The sequence below is a fragment of the Caretta caretta genome, chromosome 4, assembly GCF_965140235.1.
Source record: "Caretta caretta isolate rCarCar2 chromosome 4, rCarCar1.hap1, whole genome shotgun sequence".
Taxonomy (NCBI): Eukaryota; Metazoa; Chordata; order Testudines; family Cheloniidae; genus Caretta; species Caretta caretta.
The window spans coordinates 153,244,238-153,258,880 of record NC_134209.1 but is presented as its reverse complement, the minus strand read 5'-3'; the positions used below and the strand labels follow the sequence as shown (position 1 = coordinate 153,258,880).

Sequence of the window (14,643 nt, the reverse complement as noted above, 5' to 3'; positions counted from 1 at the left end):
CAGGAGTTTGTGTTTCAAGGCCAGAAGGGACAGTTCCGATCATTGTCTGACCTCCGGCATAGCACAGGCCACTGGATTTCACCCAGTGATTCCTGCATCACACCTGTAACTCATGGGTTAGCTAAAGCAGACCTTTTAGAAAGAGCCATCCAATCTTGATTTAAAGACTTAGTGGTGGAGAATCCACCACATCTGTACGGAAGTTGTTCCAATGGTTAATTACCCTCAGTGTAACAAATATGTGCCTCGTTTCTACTCTGAATTTGTCTAGCTTCAGCTTGCAACCATTGGATCTTTTTCTGCCTTTGTCTGCTATGTTATAGAGTCTCCTGGTATCAGAAATCTCCTCCCCATGTAAGTAATGCTTGGCTATGATCAAGTCTCCTTTTAACAATCTCTTGGGTAAAGTAAATAGATCGAGCTTCTTGAGTCTCTGATTGTGAGGCAGGTTTTCCAGACCTCGGATTGTTCTTGTAGCGCTGTTCTGAACCCTTTCCAATTTGTCCACATCCTTTTAAAAGTGTGGATACCAGAACCGGAGCCAGTATCAGTTAATGGTCCCAAAAATGCCAATATGGTGGTACTAACATCGCACTACCTCGACTCAATAGTCTCCTGCTTATACCCCCACAGATCACGTTTTCTCTGATAGCCACTGCGTTGTTCTGGGAGCACCTGTTGAGCTGGTAATCCATGATGACACCCAGGTCCCTTTCTGAGTCACCGATTTCCAAAATAGAGCCTCCCCATCAATAAGTGGGATCTAGATCTATGACCTTCCATGTAGTTGCATGAAAACAAGGGTAGTTCAAGTGAGTCTGACTTACCATGGTATCTAGATTACTGTGTTGAACTGACCTGTCATTATTTAACAGTCCACCAATTTGTGTGTCATCTTCAAACCTTCCCAGCAACAAGCTTATATTTTCTTCCAGATCATTGATAAAGACCTTGAATAGCAGTGAAGCAAGAACAGATGTCAGTGGCACCCACTAGAAACACTCCTATTAGATCAAAAAGAACAGGAGGACTTGTGGCACGTTAGAGACTAACACATTTATTTGAGCATAAGCTTTCATGAGCTACAGCTCACTTCATCAGATGCATCCACTGCACTGGTGGGTGGGTTGGGGAAGGGCCGTGTTGGCTCATTTTAAGTCAGACTCTCTTTGATTTAAAACCATCTGCAGTCACCCTTATCAATCAGAAGCCTTCCCCTTATCTCATTAGTTATTCTTTGGACCAGACTTCCTCCCTACTTTATTCCTTTTGGCCTTATAACTCATTATTTTCATGGCCTTCCTTCTATTTGCTAGTAAGAGCCTTTCTTTACAACACTTTAATTCTTTAATGTTATACTTATCTTACATTAGGTGTTTTCATTCCATGTGCTCTGAGCTGCGAACTCAGCTGATGGGAAGAATCCACTTGCATGACTTATCCTCATGGGGTAGTGAGAGCAGAGCGACAAAGTATTTTGTCCTCTTTAATGTCCCTCAATAGTCCATTTGGCATTGATGGACCTTACCTTTTGGGCAGGACATAACACCTTCTGTTGGAGACCAGTACTTCACACTACTTCTCCTGTCTGGTGAGTTACACAGTCACAGAGGCTCACAATACAAATGCTTAAATATCAGCTTGCAATATGGGATACAGATGTTATAAGTGAGGCCCTGTCTACACTGGCAAGTTTCTGCACAGGTAAGCAGCTTTCTGCGCTGTATCTCCTGAGGTGTACACACGGCTGTGCCACTGAGTGTGCAGAAACTGCGCAGTTGTCGCGCTGTAAAAAACCCACCACGACGAGAGGCGTAGAGCTTTCTGCGCCATGGCTACAGCACTGCGGTACCAGCGTAGACACCCTGCTCGATCACAGCTCTGTGACCGGCCTCCGGGAGGTGTCCCTCAATGCCTGTTCTCGCCTCTGGTCATCTGTTTGAACTCTACTGCCCTGCCTTCAGGTGACCAACCGTCAGCCCCACCTCATACATTCCTTGGGAATTTTGAAAGTCCCCTTCCTGTTTGCTCGGTGATGCGTGCAGTGGTCTCAGCGCATCTTTCCAGGTGGCCAGGCCTGCTCCACGCACCGGGCAATCCCCCGCTTGGAGCTATGCTGAGCTGCTGGACCTCATCGGCATTTAGGGAGAGGAGGCTGTCCAGCCCCAGCTCTGCTCCCGCCATAGGAATTATGATCCCTACGGACAGATTTCACGATGTATGACAGAAAGGGGCCATGACTGGGACACACGGCAGTGCAAGGTCAAAGTGAAAGAGCTGCGGAACGCTGACCACAAGGCGCAGGAGCAAAGAGCTAGACGTGATACTCGGCGCCAACCCCACCTCCACTGTGAAGGCCACTGTGGATACTTCGGTGGCTCGCATGACAGTTGAGAGTGGACCGAGGCAGGAGGAGGAAATCTTGGACGAGGATGTGGAGAGGGAGGGGGACCCAAAGGCAGAGGATGACTCGGAGGTCAGAGATACATGCAGCCAGGAGCTCTTTTCTACCCCAGAGGAGGCTAGCCAGTCACAGTAGTAGGATCTTGGCAAAGCGCAAACAGGAGAGGAGGCCCCCCTCACTGCTGATGATTTTCTTTGTTTGACTCTCTCCTCCAGTTGTTGTCTTTTAATAAAATAGTTGTGTTGGTTTGAAAGCGATCTTTATTCTATTAAGTGAAAGCACAGAGAGCCCTGCAAAGCAAGAGACAATTATGTTAAACCCCCTTATTGCATCATGTGCACCAATCACCTCCTAACATTACAAGCACCGCACTCCTGAGCATAGCCACAAAGATTAGTGGCTTTCAGCTTCAAATTGCTGCCTCAAGGCATCCCTGATCCTTATGGCCCGGCACTGGGCCTCTCTAATAGCCCTGGTCTCTGGCTGTTCAAACTCAGCCTCCAGGCACTGAGACTCTGCGGTCCAGCCCTGAGTGAAGCTTTCACTCTTCCCTTCACAAATATTATGGAGTGTACAGCACGTGGCTATAAGCATAGGAATGTTGTACATCGGCCAGGTCCAGCTTCCCATACAGGTAGCGCCAGTGGGCTTTTAAATGGGCAAAAGCATACTCAACAATAATTCTGCACTTGCTCAGCCTGTTGTTGAATCGCTCCTTGCTGCTGTCAAGTTGCCTCATGAATGGCTTCATAAGCCATGGCATTAAGGGGTAGGTGGGGTCTCCCAGATCACAATGAGCATTTCAACGTCCCCCTACAGTGATCTTCTGATCTATGGAGAAAGTTCCTGCTTGCAGCTTCTTGAACGGGCCAGTGTTCCGAAAGATGCACCTTTCCGGACCAGCCTGCGTTAATGTCCGTGAAACGCCCATGGTGATCCACAAGCGCCTGGAGAACCACTGAGAAATACCCCTTGTGATGAATGTACTTGGAGCCTAGATGGTCTGGTGCCAGAACTAGAACATGCGTGCCGTCTATCGCCCCTCCGCAGTTGGGGAAGCCCATTTCTGTACAGCCATCTACAATGTCATGCACGATGCCCACAGTCACGGTCTTTTGGAGCAGGATGCAATTAATGGCCCTGCACACTTCCATCAACACAAGTCCAACTTGACTTTCCCATTCCAAACTGATTAGCGACCAATCGGCAGCAGTCTGGAGTAGCCAGCTTCCACAGTGCAGTCACCATGCGCTTCTCCAACAGCAGGGCAGCTCTCATTCTTGTGTCCCCGCGCCGCAGGGCGGGGGCGAACTCATCACACAGTCCCGTGAATGTGGTTTTCCTCATACGAAAGTTCTGCAGCCACTGCTCATCATCCCAGACGTGCATGACGATGTGATCCCACCACTCAGCACTTGTTCCCCAAGCTGAAAAGCAGCGTTCCACTGTGGTCAGCACCTCCGTGAATGCCACAAGCAACCTCGTGTCGTAGCTACTATGCGTGGCGAGATCAGTGTCACACTCCTCTTGCCTTCGTAGTTGAAGGAATTACTCCACTGCCACTCGTGACGTGTTGGTCAGAGCGAGCAGCATCCTGGTCAGCAGCTCGGGATCTGTTCCTGCAGCCCGAAGAGGCAGAGCGCGCAGTACACAGACCATTGGAAGATGGCGCCAAATGTGGATGGAAGCACAGGGATTGCTGAGATGCGAAGCAATGCATCACGGGGCATTGGGACAGGACCCAGGGTGCCCTGCAACCCCCTCTGCCTTCCCACAACTGTTAGCGGCAGAAGAGAAAGAGGTGCTCGGTGGGATAGCTGCCCAGAGTGCACCGCTCCGAATAGCGCAGCAAGTGCCCCGAGTGTGAACATGCTATTGCGTGGGCAGCTGACAGTGTGAACACACGAGAGCGGTTTCCCTTCTGTGCTCTCTGAGTGGTGCTGGAACTGCCAGCGCTGTCAGTCTGCCAGTGTAGACATGCTGGCAGCAACTCACCAGCATCCACTAACGTCTGAACATTGGACACATTCTTATAATCCTAGTACCCGTTTTAACAACCCTAACGCCAGGCTGATTCAGGCCATTTATTTGTCAGTGTTCAGTTCAGACATGGGACCTTGGCAAGAGCTGGCACCTGGTAAGCCAGCGTCACAGACTAGACTAGTAATCTCATTAAAAAACAACAGCAAGTTTGTCCGACAGAATCTGTTTTCCAAAAACCATATTGACTGGCACTACTGTGCTTCGATCCTCAAATTCTTGCATCCCATGAGAGCCTTTCTATAACTTTCTGTGAGACATGATGATCATATGTAAGAACTCAAAGGAGCACTCTCTGTCCTGCACCAGGACGTTAGCTGTATTTATCCCCTGGTCACAAGGCTCAGACTGTGGTCTGTGCAGAGCGGCTTCTGTCATGGCCATATAGCCATTCATAGCCGTGATTCCTCCTGATCATCTTGGACCATCCAGGACTGGAATCACTGGTCTACAGACAAGTTATACAACGCTGGTCTCGTTACTCCCGTACAACCCCGCTAGTATCAACCCCCTTATACCAGAGCAAAGGCTCCCAGAGTAGCACCGCTCTTCCTGGATGGGAAGGGCAATAACACTTTAGTGGTATAATGTGCCTCCAGGCCGCTAGGACTGCATTCACATCTGGCATAACTAGTTTGGTAAAAATATAAATCACACCGCTAACCCAAATAGTTCAACCAGTACAAAAACTATCCCTAGGCCAGGCGTTCCCAGAGACTTTTTTGGCCAACTGGACTAACAGCAAAAGCCTGCCCCTCCCCAGACACTGGGGAGCTGCTTGATGTTTTTCTTTGCTCTTTCTTTGATTCTGCAATTCTTTGGTTTAGCTCTGATCAAACGTGAGGCTGATGTGCAAAGTGAAGGGAAAGAAAACATACAAAGCTCCAAACCCGAACTGTAAAACGACCCAGAGGATTGAGAGTAGAGTAGCCGCTAAGGGAGATTCAGTACCAAACGTGGAATTTAACGACCAGGGAGAGAAAATGAGCAGCGCTTATAACAGTGGAGTGGAGACAAGCAAGCTGCTGCACCTGTTGCACTAAATCCTTTCTTTCTTCCCATGGCCGAGGGTGCAGTATGGAGGTTGTGGAATGTGGACTGGGAATCTGGAAGAGGTGGTGCCCACAGGTCGAGCTTGACCTCAAGGAATGGCTTATAACAGGGTCTCAGGGCAGTGCCGAAATTTACAAAAATATTCTCACTGGTTCAGCTGAACCGCTCCCTAGCTGGGGCAGAGCTCTGGGGGGCTCCCTACACAGCTGCTCTTTGGGGTAGGTAGCAGGGCAAAGTTCCCAATCCCTGTGTGAGCCTCCTAAGGGTGCAGCGGCTGCTCCCAACACTGTTCAAGTTGGAATAACCATTGTGGAGAATCTCTGCTTCTCTTCTTCGGTCTAGGGAGGGAGTTCAGCTCACCGGGGCTGTGAGAGGTGGCAGCCACAAGGCTGTACTGAGTGGGAGCAGGATTTTAGTCCCCAGTGCTGGCAGCAGGGGAGGTCAAGGGTGCAGCCAGCAATGTGACACACATGTTTACACTGCCAGCTCCAGTGACCCAAGACCGACCTCCAACACCATCCTATTGCAGAGATCGTGGGCATGACAGTCACATCCAGAGGCGGGTTAGCCAGAGATCAGTCACCCCAGAAAGCTGCTCTGCTCTGCACCAGCTTTACCTTCCCAAGCGTCAGAGGAGCCCATGGAGTGCATTTCAGTGAGCCACTCTGCAGGAGACAAGGCCTGGATATTGCAGCCCACCGTCCAGGGAAATGGTGGACCAGGCCGGGATGATGTGATGGGGGGACACAGTCCCCATGCTGGCTGGAAGGGGGTTAATAAGAGCCGGTGGGCTCAATCCGCTCGGCCCTATTACACCTGCGGGGGGCGTCAGGCTGGAGGGACCAGTTAAAAGAAGAATAGTCCAGCTCAGCAGTTGCTGACCGGGTGAGGGAGTGGCCCTGTAGTGCTAACCCTGTGAAGGAAGGCTGGGCTGGATTAGGGGCAGGGTCTATCCTGAGACTACTAGACACTGGAGTAGGGTTGACAACTCTCCCGGATTGGCCAGGAGTCTCCAAGAATCGGCCTGTAGCAAGGCGGTGTGGTGCCCCACCCCTCCCCAGACACCAAAGTGGGCGGAGCCAGTGGATCCTGTGCCCGCCCCCCAGAGGTCAAGGCACAGGACAGGAAGTATAAAAGCCCAACCCCAGAGCTCACTTTGGTGGCAGCTGTTGGAGGGGTCAGATGTCTATGGCCTGGCTTGGCAGACCTCAGCAATCTGCAGCTAACCCAAGGACTGGCCGGATCAGCTAATGCCTGACGCCAACCGGTGCATGGAGGAGCCGCCCAGCCTAACCATCGCTGGCCACCCAGAGGAGCTGCCAAGCCTACCCCTTGCCAGCTACCCGGAGGAACCCATGGTGCAGGAACCCTCTGAGGACACCACCCTGACCCAGGTATCCTACGAGGGGGAGTCCGGAAGTAGCCTGGGGGCAGCTGACCCTAGTCTGGCTGCAGCACCGCCAGAGCCCATGTCAGTGTGTTGTGGCCAGGATCCCCACTGATCCAGCAGCGGGTCTTCTGCCCCTGCTAGGGTCCTGGGCTGGGATGCAGGGGAGTGGGTGGGCCTGTGTCCCCCTGCCATCCCCCTCGCGGGTGGCCCTCTCCCCGGTCACTCAAAGCCTGGAGCCTGGGGTTTGCTGGTGAACTATTTGCTCAGTCCCTGCCTAAGGGCCTGAGCCTGTGACTATTTGTTTGCTGTCTGCCCTGACCCAGGGCTGGGGCTGACATTGTACTGCTTGCGGGGCCCTGCCTGAAGGTCTGGGCCATAGACTGGGTATTCCCCAACCCAGCAGAGAGGGTGTAGGGAGGCAGTGTGGTGTCCCACCACCCCGCAGAGGGACAAGCCCCGGCCGAGTCCTCTTACATGGCCTCAATCTCCCCATGACTATTATAGGCAATCTGGGAGATTTTAATAAGCCAAAGTCCAGTTGGCGGAGCAGCGGGGCTAAGGCAGGATCCCTACCTGCCCTGGCTCTACGTGGCTCTGGCATGTCCAGCTCCTACATGCAAGGGTGGCTAGGGGGTCTCCGTGCGCTGCCCTGTGCCCCAACCTGGGCGCCCACTCTGGGAACTGCAGCCAATGGGAGTGGTGTCCGCAAGCAGGGGCTGCGCACAGAGCCAGCTGGCTGCCCCTAAGCCAAGGAGCCCCACGTATCAATTGCTTCTAGGAGCCACTTGGCCAAAGCCCGCACCCTTCACCTCCTGCTGCACCCCAACCTCCTGTCCCCGCCCTGAGCCTCATCCTGCACTCAAACTCCCCCCCAGAACAGATACTGCTCACCCCCTGCCACACCCCAACCCCCTGCCTCAGCCATGAGCCCTTTCCTGCACCCCAAACCCCTCATCCCTGGCCCCACCCCAGATCCCGCACTGCCAGCCAGAGTCCTCACCCCTCCCACACTCCAACTCCTGCCCCAGCCTGGAGCCCCTTTCCCACCCTGAGCCCCTCATTTTTGGCCTCACCCTGGAACCCACACCCCCAGCTGGAGCTCTCACCCCCCTAACCCATTGACTGAGCCTGGTGATGGTGGGGGAGAGTGAGGGGGGGATGGGCTGAGCAGGGGGTCTCAGGAAAGGGGTGGGGTGGGGCAAGGGTATTTGGGTTTGTGTGGTTAGAAAGCTGGCAGCCCTATTCCAGAGCCCCCTGGGGGCAGGTAGACCTGGCCTAAGCCCTTTACATTCGCTTTGCTCACTGTAGCTCATTTCCTTTCCTTGTGGGCTCTGTGGAGGAGTGTGCTACCAGCTTTGCCCATTACTTTGGGGTATGCTCATTTATTAGGGTTACTCTTCTGGGGGAGAAGGCGGTTTCTGTAATTCTGTCAATGTGCTGCTTGTGTCACTTGTGTTCTCATACGGCGCTCTGATTTTCCCTGCTGCAAGTCCCCTCCCAATGGAGCTATCCTGCAGGACCTCGGTTCCCCAAGGCTGAGTTCCTCCAGCCCCAGAATCGGACACACGCACATATTAACAGAGTGTGTCTAAGAGGACTGGGTCAATCAGCGCTCCCAAGCTGACCCCTTATATGTCCCTGGACTCAGCAGGCCGGGTTGAGCAGCACTTCCAAACTGCCACCCTCCTGTGCCCCAGGTTCAGCAGGTCCCTATCCCCACTTCCACATTACAATTGGCCTGGTTGTAACCAACTTGATGAGCAAACTCCACAGGATTTTTGGGCACTGCAGGGATCTTTAGTTTAGGGATGAGGAGCGTCGCTGCAGAGCGAATGGGGAAAGAATAATGGTTCAAGGGAGAACACTAGATTTGTTTATGGGTAAACTGATGGCTCGAGGGAGGAAACCAAAGTTGTTTAGTTCAGGCTAAACAATGGGAACTGATCATTCCTGGCTATGAGCGGTGTTCCTTGGAGGGAGCTCACAATGCAATTAGGGAGCTTCAGTATTTTGCAAAAAGAAAAGGAGTACTTGTGGCACCTTAGAGACTAACCAATTTGAAAAAAGTTTCTTGAGTAAATGCTGTAGTTTCTTTTGGTAACTCTCAGTGGGATCAGAGGGTAATGGCTTGTAGAAAGTGGTGTTGGAGACCTGCCGAGCAGCCTCTTGTTCATATTCCAACCTATTCATGATGACGACAGCACCTCCTTTGTCAGCCTTTTTGATTATGATGTCAGAGTTGTTTCTGAGGCTGTGGATGGCATTGTGCTCAGCACAGCTGAGGTTATGGGGCAAGTGATGCTGCTTTTCCACAATTTCTGCCCGTGCACGTCAGCAGAAGCACTCTATGTAGAAGTCCAGTCTGCTGTTTCGACCTTCAGGAGGAGTCCACCTAGAATCCTTCTTTTTGTAGTGTTGGTAGGGAGGTCTTTGTGGGTTAGTATGTTGTTCAGAGATGAGTTGGGAATATTCCTTGAGTCGGAGATGTTGAAAATAGGATTCTAGGTCACCACAGAACTGTATCATGTTCGTGGGGGTGGAGGGGCAGAAGGAGAGGCCCTGAGATAGGACAGCTGCTTCTGCTGGGCTGAGAGTATAGTTGGATAGGTTAACAATATTGCTGGGTGGGTTGAGGGAACCATTGCTGTGGCCCCTTGTGGCATGTAGTAGTTTAGAAGTTTAGTGTCCTTTTTCTTTTGTAGAGAAGCAAAGTGTGTGTTGTAAATGGCTTGTCTACTTTTAGTAAAGTCCAGCCACGAGGAAGTTTGTGTGGAAGGTTGAATTTTTATGAGAGTATCCATTTTTGAGAGCTCATTCTTAATCTTTCCCTGTTTGCTGTAGAGGATGTTGATCAGGTGATTCCGCAGTTTCTTTGAGAGCGTGTGGCACAAGCTGTCAGCATAGTCTGTGTGGTATGTAGATTGTAATGGATTTTTTTACCTTCGGTCCTTTTGGTACGATGTCCATCTGTTTGCATTTGGAAAGGAAGATGATGTCTGTCTGTATCTGTACAAGTTTTTATCATGCAGTTGATAGATTTCCACTCCATACGGCTAAATGCAGTGCCTTGCATACTGACAGGTTTCAGAGTAACAGCCGTGTTAGTCTCTATCCTCAAAGAAAAGGAGTACTTGTGGCACCTTAGAGACTAACCAGTTAGTCTCCTTTTCTTTGAGAATACAGACTAACACGGCTGTTACTCTGAAACCTGTCAGTATTTTGGATACCAATAAAGGATTTATTATTAGAATTGGTCTGATAACTACTGAGCTGGATGTGTGCAGGCGTAGGCTCATTAACATCTGGAGCAGAGATCTCCCATCATGCAGTGCTTCCCTGCTTCGCTGGTCCCAGAGTTCCGTGTGGCTTTTGCCTTGGAATCTCTATTCTCTGTTCTTTGTTAATGGACATGACTCCCTGCCCCATCTTCTATGCAAATGAGGCTAGGGGAGTTGCCTTAATCCTGTCACCCTTATCCCAGGGATTTAGGTGTGTTTCTCATGGCCTTTTCATTGCTTTTTGTAAGTCTTTCTTCTCATTGGTTTGGGCTCAAGCAGAGGCTGGTGGGGGGAAGGCCTTTTGTGAATCAGACAGGCTGGGTACTGTGCCCTGGTTCCCTGAGAACACAGAGCTGCTAGTAACAAGTGAGACCAGGAAGGGGCTGTAAGACAGGCCCAGAGACAGGCCAAGGTGGGAACTAGCCCAGGGTGGATACAGGGGAGCTGAATAGACAGACTTTAGCTGCTTGCTCCAGGGTCCCTGGGCTGGAACCCAGAGCAGAGGGCAGGCCTGGCTTCCACTATTGTCTACCAAGGACCCCCTGGAGATATGGACTGGAAGCTGAGGTCAGGCTGTAGACCTAGGATGGATCTCCCAGAATGTGGTTGTGTGGGACTTGATTTACCTGGCTGCACATGACCCGGCCAGAGGGCGAATCCCAAGAAGATATGGGCCACCACTTGGCTAAAGGGGCTGTAAGCAGGAGCGCCAGCCCAGAGGAGTAGACCCTGCTACTGTGCACCCAGCCACGAGGGGGGCTGCCAGCGGTGAGTTACCCCTCTCCAGAGCCCTTGGCCAGTGTCACCACCTGAGAATCTGGGAGCAGCTGAGGGTCCAAACCCACCTCACATGGTGAAGGTCTTAGCCACAGACCTGCCCCATGGCTCTGGGTCCCCCCAGACCATCCACTTACAGTCAGCTGTGAGGACGCTGGCCCATGTGATCTCTGGGGCGGGTGGGCGCTGGCTTCTCCACAGTGGGGTACGTGTGTGAGCATGTGACAGCAACAGAACAGAGCAGAAATCCGCAAGCCAGCATGACAATGAGGTTGCAAAAGTTGTTTAAAACCAGGAAGGGCAAGAGGTGCCTCACATCTGGCAGCTCCACCTGCCTCTGGCTTCTCCTGAGACGAGGCTCCTTCCCGCCAAGGCACCTGAGGACCTGTCTGTGTTAAGGTGCTGCCATGTTTGATCAAGCCTGTGCTGACCTGAGGGAGTGGACCACGGCTGGCAGTCGGAGCAGACAGGGACAGACCATGGTCAGCATCACCTCAGCTGGAGGGAGTGGGAGTGAGGAGCGATATTCCCCCCAACCCGGGGGCACTGTTTGTCTTGCAGCAGGCAATGGAGCATCTGCCAACACTGTTTGTTTATTTCCTGCTGTCAGGGTTCTCTCCCCACTCTGAACTCTGGGGTACAGACATGAGGACCTGCATGAAAGACCCCCTAAACTTGTTTTCTACCAGCTTAGGTTAAAACTTCCCCAAGGTACAAATTTCTTTCCTTGTCCTTGGATGGTATTGCTGCCACCACCAAGTGATTTACACAGAAATTCAGGAAAAGGGTCACTTGGAGTCCCTGTTCCCCCCCCCCCCAAAATATTCCCCCAAGCCTCTTCACCCCCTTTCCTGTGGAGGCTTGAGAATAATGTGAGTACCGATCAGACCCTTTGTCTCTAGGACACTGAAAATCAAACAGGTTCTTAAAGGAAGAACTTTATTTAAAGAAATTAAAAGAATCACACCTGCAAAATGAGGATGGAAGGTAATTTTACAGGGTAATAAAGATTTAAACACAGAGGATTCCCCTCTGGGTTCAGCTTCATAGTTACAAAAAACAGGAATGAAACTCCCTCTTAGCATAGGGAAAATTCACAAGCTAAACCAAAAGATAATCTAATATATTTAAACTTACATTTCCTTGCCCTTACTTACAATTTCTGTATCATTTCAGGTATGTTTTCAGGAGATGTTTTACCTGCCTCGTCTCTCTCCCTCCATCCAGAGAGGGAACAAACAGAGCACAAACAAAACCTCCCCCCATAGAATTTGAAAGTATCTTCTTTCCTTATGAGTCCTTTTGGTCAGGTGCCAACCAGGTTATTTGAGCTCCTTAACCCCCTCGGTACATCTGGCCAGGAGGGATTTTATGCTACTGCATAAATAAAGGTTGTTACCCTTCCCTTTATATTTGACAGCTGCACTCAGCAGGTGGGAGCTTGACATGCTGTTTGCCAGAGGAGGATGCAATGGGAACAACCACACCTTACTACCAGGTGCCTCTCCTCCCTCACTGTGCTGCATCCTGCTGCCTCTCCTGCATCACCACTGCACTCTGCCCTCTTTCCTGTCTGCCCCAGAGAGCAGAGACCTCTCCCCACATATGTCCCAGAGGCTGGGGGAGCTGGGTGCAGTGGGATCCTGCTTTCCCCATGTCACCCAGCTCTGGGCCTACCCAAGGCCCTGGATTCCAGGAGGTGTGTTGGCGCAAGGCCCAGAGGTGACACAAAGCCCGGAGCAGAGCTAGAAGCTGAAGCCATGTCTCCCTGGGTCCTGCCTCACCCACACGCCTTCCCCACAAGTGTAACAGACGCATGGCAGCAGCAGCAACGAGGGCTTCACAAATGTGCCATTGTTGCGGGGCAGTTACCCCGCTCCTGGGGGAAAAGACAGGCGGACTGGGGAAGCGGCCACAGTTGGGGCCACACCCAATCAGGCCACAGTGGTGGCCCTGATATAAGGGCGCAGGGAGGAGCTGGGTCAGACTCTTTCCAGCCTTGGAGTGGGAAGGACCTGGCTGCCTGGGAGCACAAGGTACCCAAGGCTGAGCAGGGCTGGGGAAGGCCAAGAGGAGCTGGGGAGCTCCAGCCTGGCAACTCCCCAGGCTGAGGCCTTGTTAAAGGCCTAAGCAGGTACTGGGACTGGAGAGGGGCAGCCCAGGGATAGGCAGAGGCAGCTGGTCCAACCCCCTTGCCCACGATGAGTGGCCATTACAGACTGCAGTCTGCCCCAGTGAGCGGGGGCTAGATGGTGACTGGCAGTAGTCACGGAGGCAAGGTGGGTTTAGAGGGTTGGGGGCTCCCCTGGGAGGGGAGACCCAGAGTGCGGGGGTACTGCGGGGAGCAGAACCCTGAGGTAAAGGGCACCAGGGTTCCAGAGAGACACGGGGCCAGCGGCAGGAAAGACACCAGCCTGCAGAGGGCACTCTGTATGCTGGAGAAGAGCTAATTCCCTGATGACCAGCAGGAGGTGTTGCGCCGGTGAGTCGTCACTTCGCTACAGATCCGTTTCGGGGAGGTCGAAGCTTGCTTCTTTGAGGTATTGGAAGGCTGAGCATTGCCCTCGTGAGAAGTTTTGCTGGCCTGTGATTGAGTTGTTGGTGTCTCCTGAGACAGACTGCTGGAGGGACTTTTCCATCACAATCATTTTAATGCGGAGATCTCTGTCCCACTGTGCCCTTGCTTTTAGATTTTCACAGTGAATACAGAAACTAAAAACTATTTCCCCATGCTAATTTTCCCCCCACCATTACTCACACCTTCTTGTCAACTGTTTGAAATGGGCCATTCTGATTAGCACCACAAGTGATTTTTCCTCATGCTGATAAGAGCACTTTAATTGAATTGTCTCATTAGAATTGGTAAGGCAACCCCCATCTTTTCATGTACTCTGTGTGTGTGTGTGTGTGTGTGTGTATATATATCTTTCTACTGTATTTTCCACTCCACACATCTGATGAAGTGGGTTTTAGCCCACGAAAGCTTATGCCCAAATAAATTTGTTAGTCTCTAAGGTGCCACAAGTACTCCTTGTTGTTTTTGCAAATCCACAGTAGTATCTGCCTGCTTGTGAATGAGACTATCTTGCAGTTTGTGTCAAGGAACTTAACTTATTCTTAATTACCTCTAAGTCTCGGTATTTATAATTCCTGCTCCAAAACCAATCCTTTCTAATATGGTGTTTGCTACCTGAGGATGTTTCCCTGTTAACAGACTGGCATTCCTTGACCTCTGCCCTTCTGCAACATTGGTCATTTTCAATACACAACAATGGTAGCAACAAGACAAACAACACAAGACAAAACATAAAACACAACGCAATTTTTGTCACAACAGTAGATCCATGGTATTCTGGGTTGCTCTTCAGCTGGCACCAGCTTTTTCTGATTTTCTGAAAGACAAAAACCTGTTTCTACTCCTTTTGGGGTAGCAGATTATTGCTTAAAATATCCCTTTCTTTTACAAATACCCTTGCTGATTGCAGGCGAAACAGAGAAATTACCCCCATACTTTCCTGTGGTTTTTTGTTCTCTAGGCAGGCCAGGTTTGTAATGTTTCTCTGCTGTGCTAAGCTTTAAGTTTTCACAGGTAATAGATGAGAAGCATCATTACCATATGACCCTAAAGGTCTGTGTGTGGTTGTGGTTGTGGGTATGATTTTAAAAAAAAAAACTATACATTGTTACAGGGGTACTTCTTA

The 14,643-nt window shown here is 51.1% G+C and overlaps 1 protein-coding gene across 1 annotated transcript in view; it reads left to right on the top strand.

Annotated features, from left to right (window-relative positions):
• The window catches only part of C4H2orf81 (chromosome 4 C2orf81 homolog), a 28,942-nt gene extending 14,982 nt beyond the window's left edge, over nucleotides 1–13,960 (top strand). Inside the window, exon 5 of the transcript XR_012668260.1 lies at nucleotides 12,119–13,960. The gene's annotated coding sequence lies outside the window, so the exon portion shown is untranslated. The remainder of the gene's footprint in view (nucleotides 1–12,118) is intronic.
• The last annotated feature ends 683 nt before the right edge of the window (nucleotides 13,961–14,643 follow it).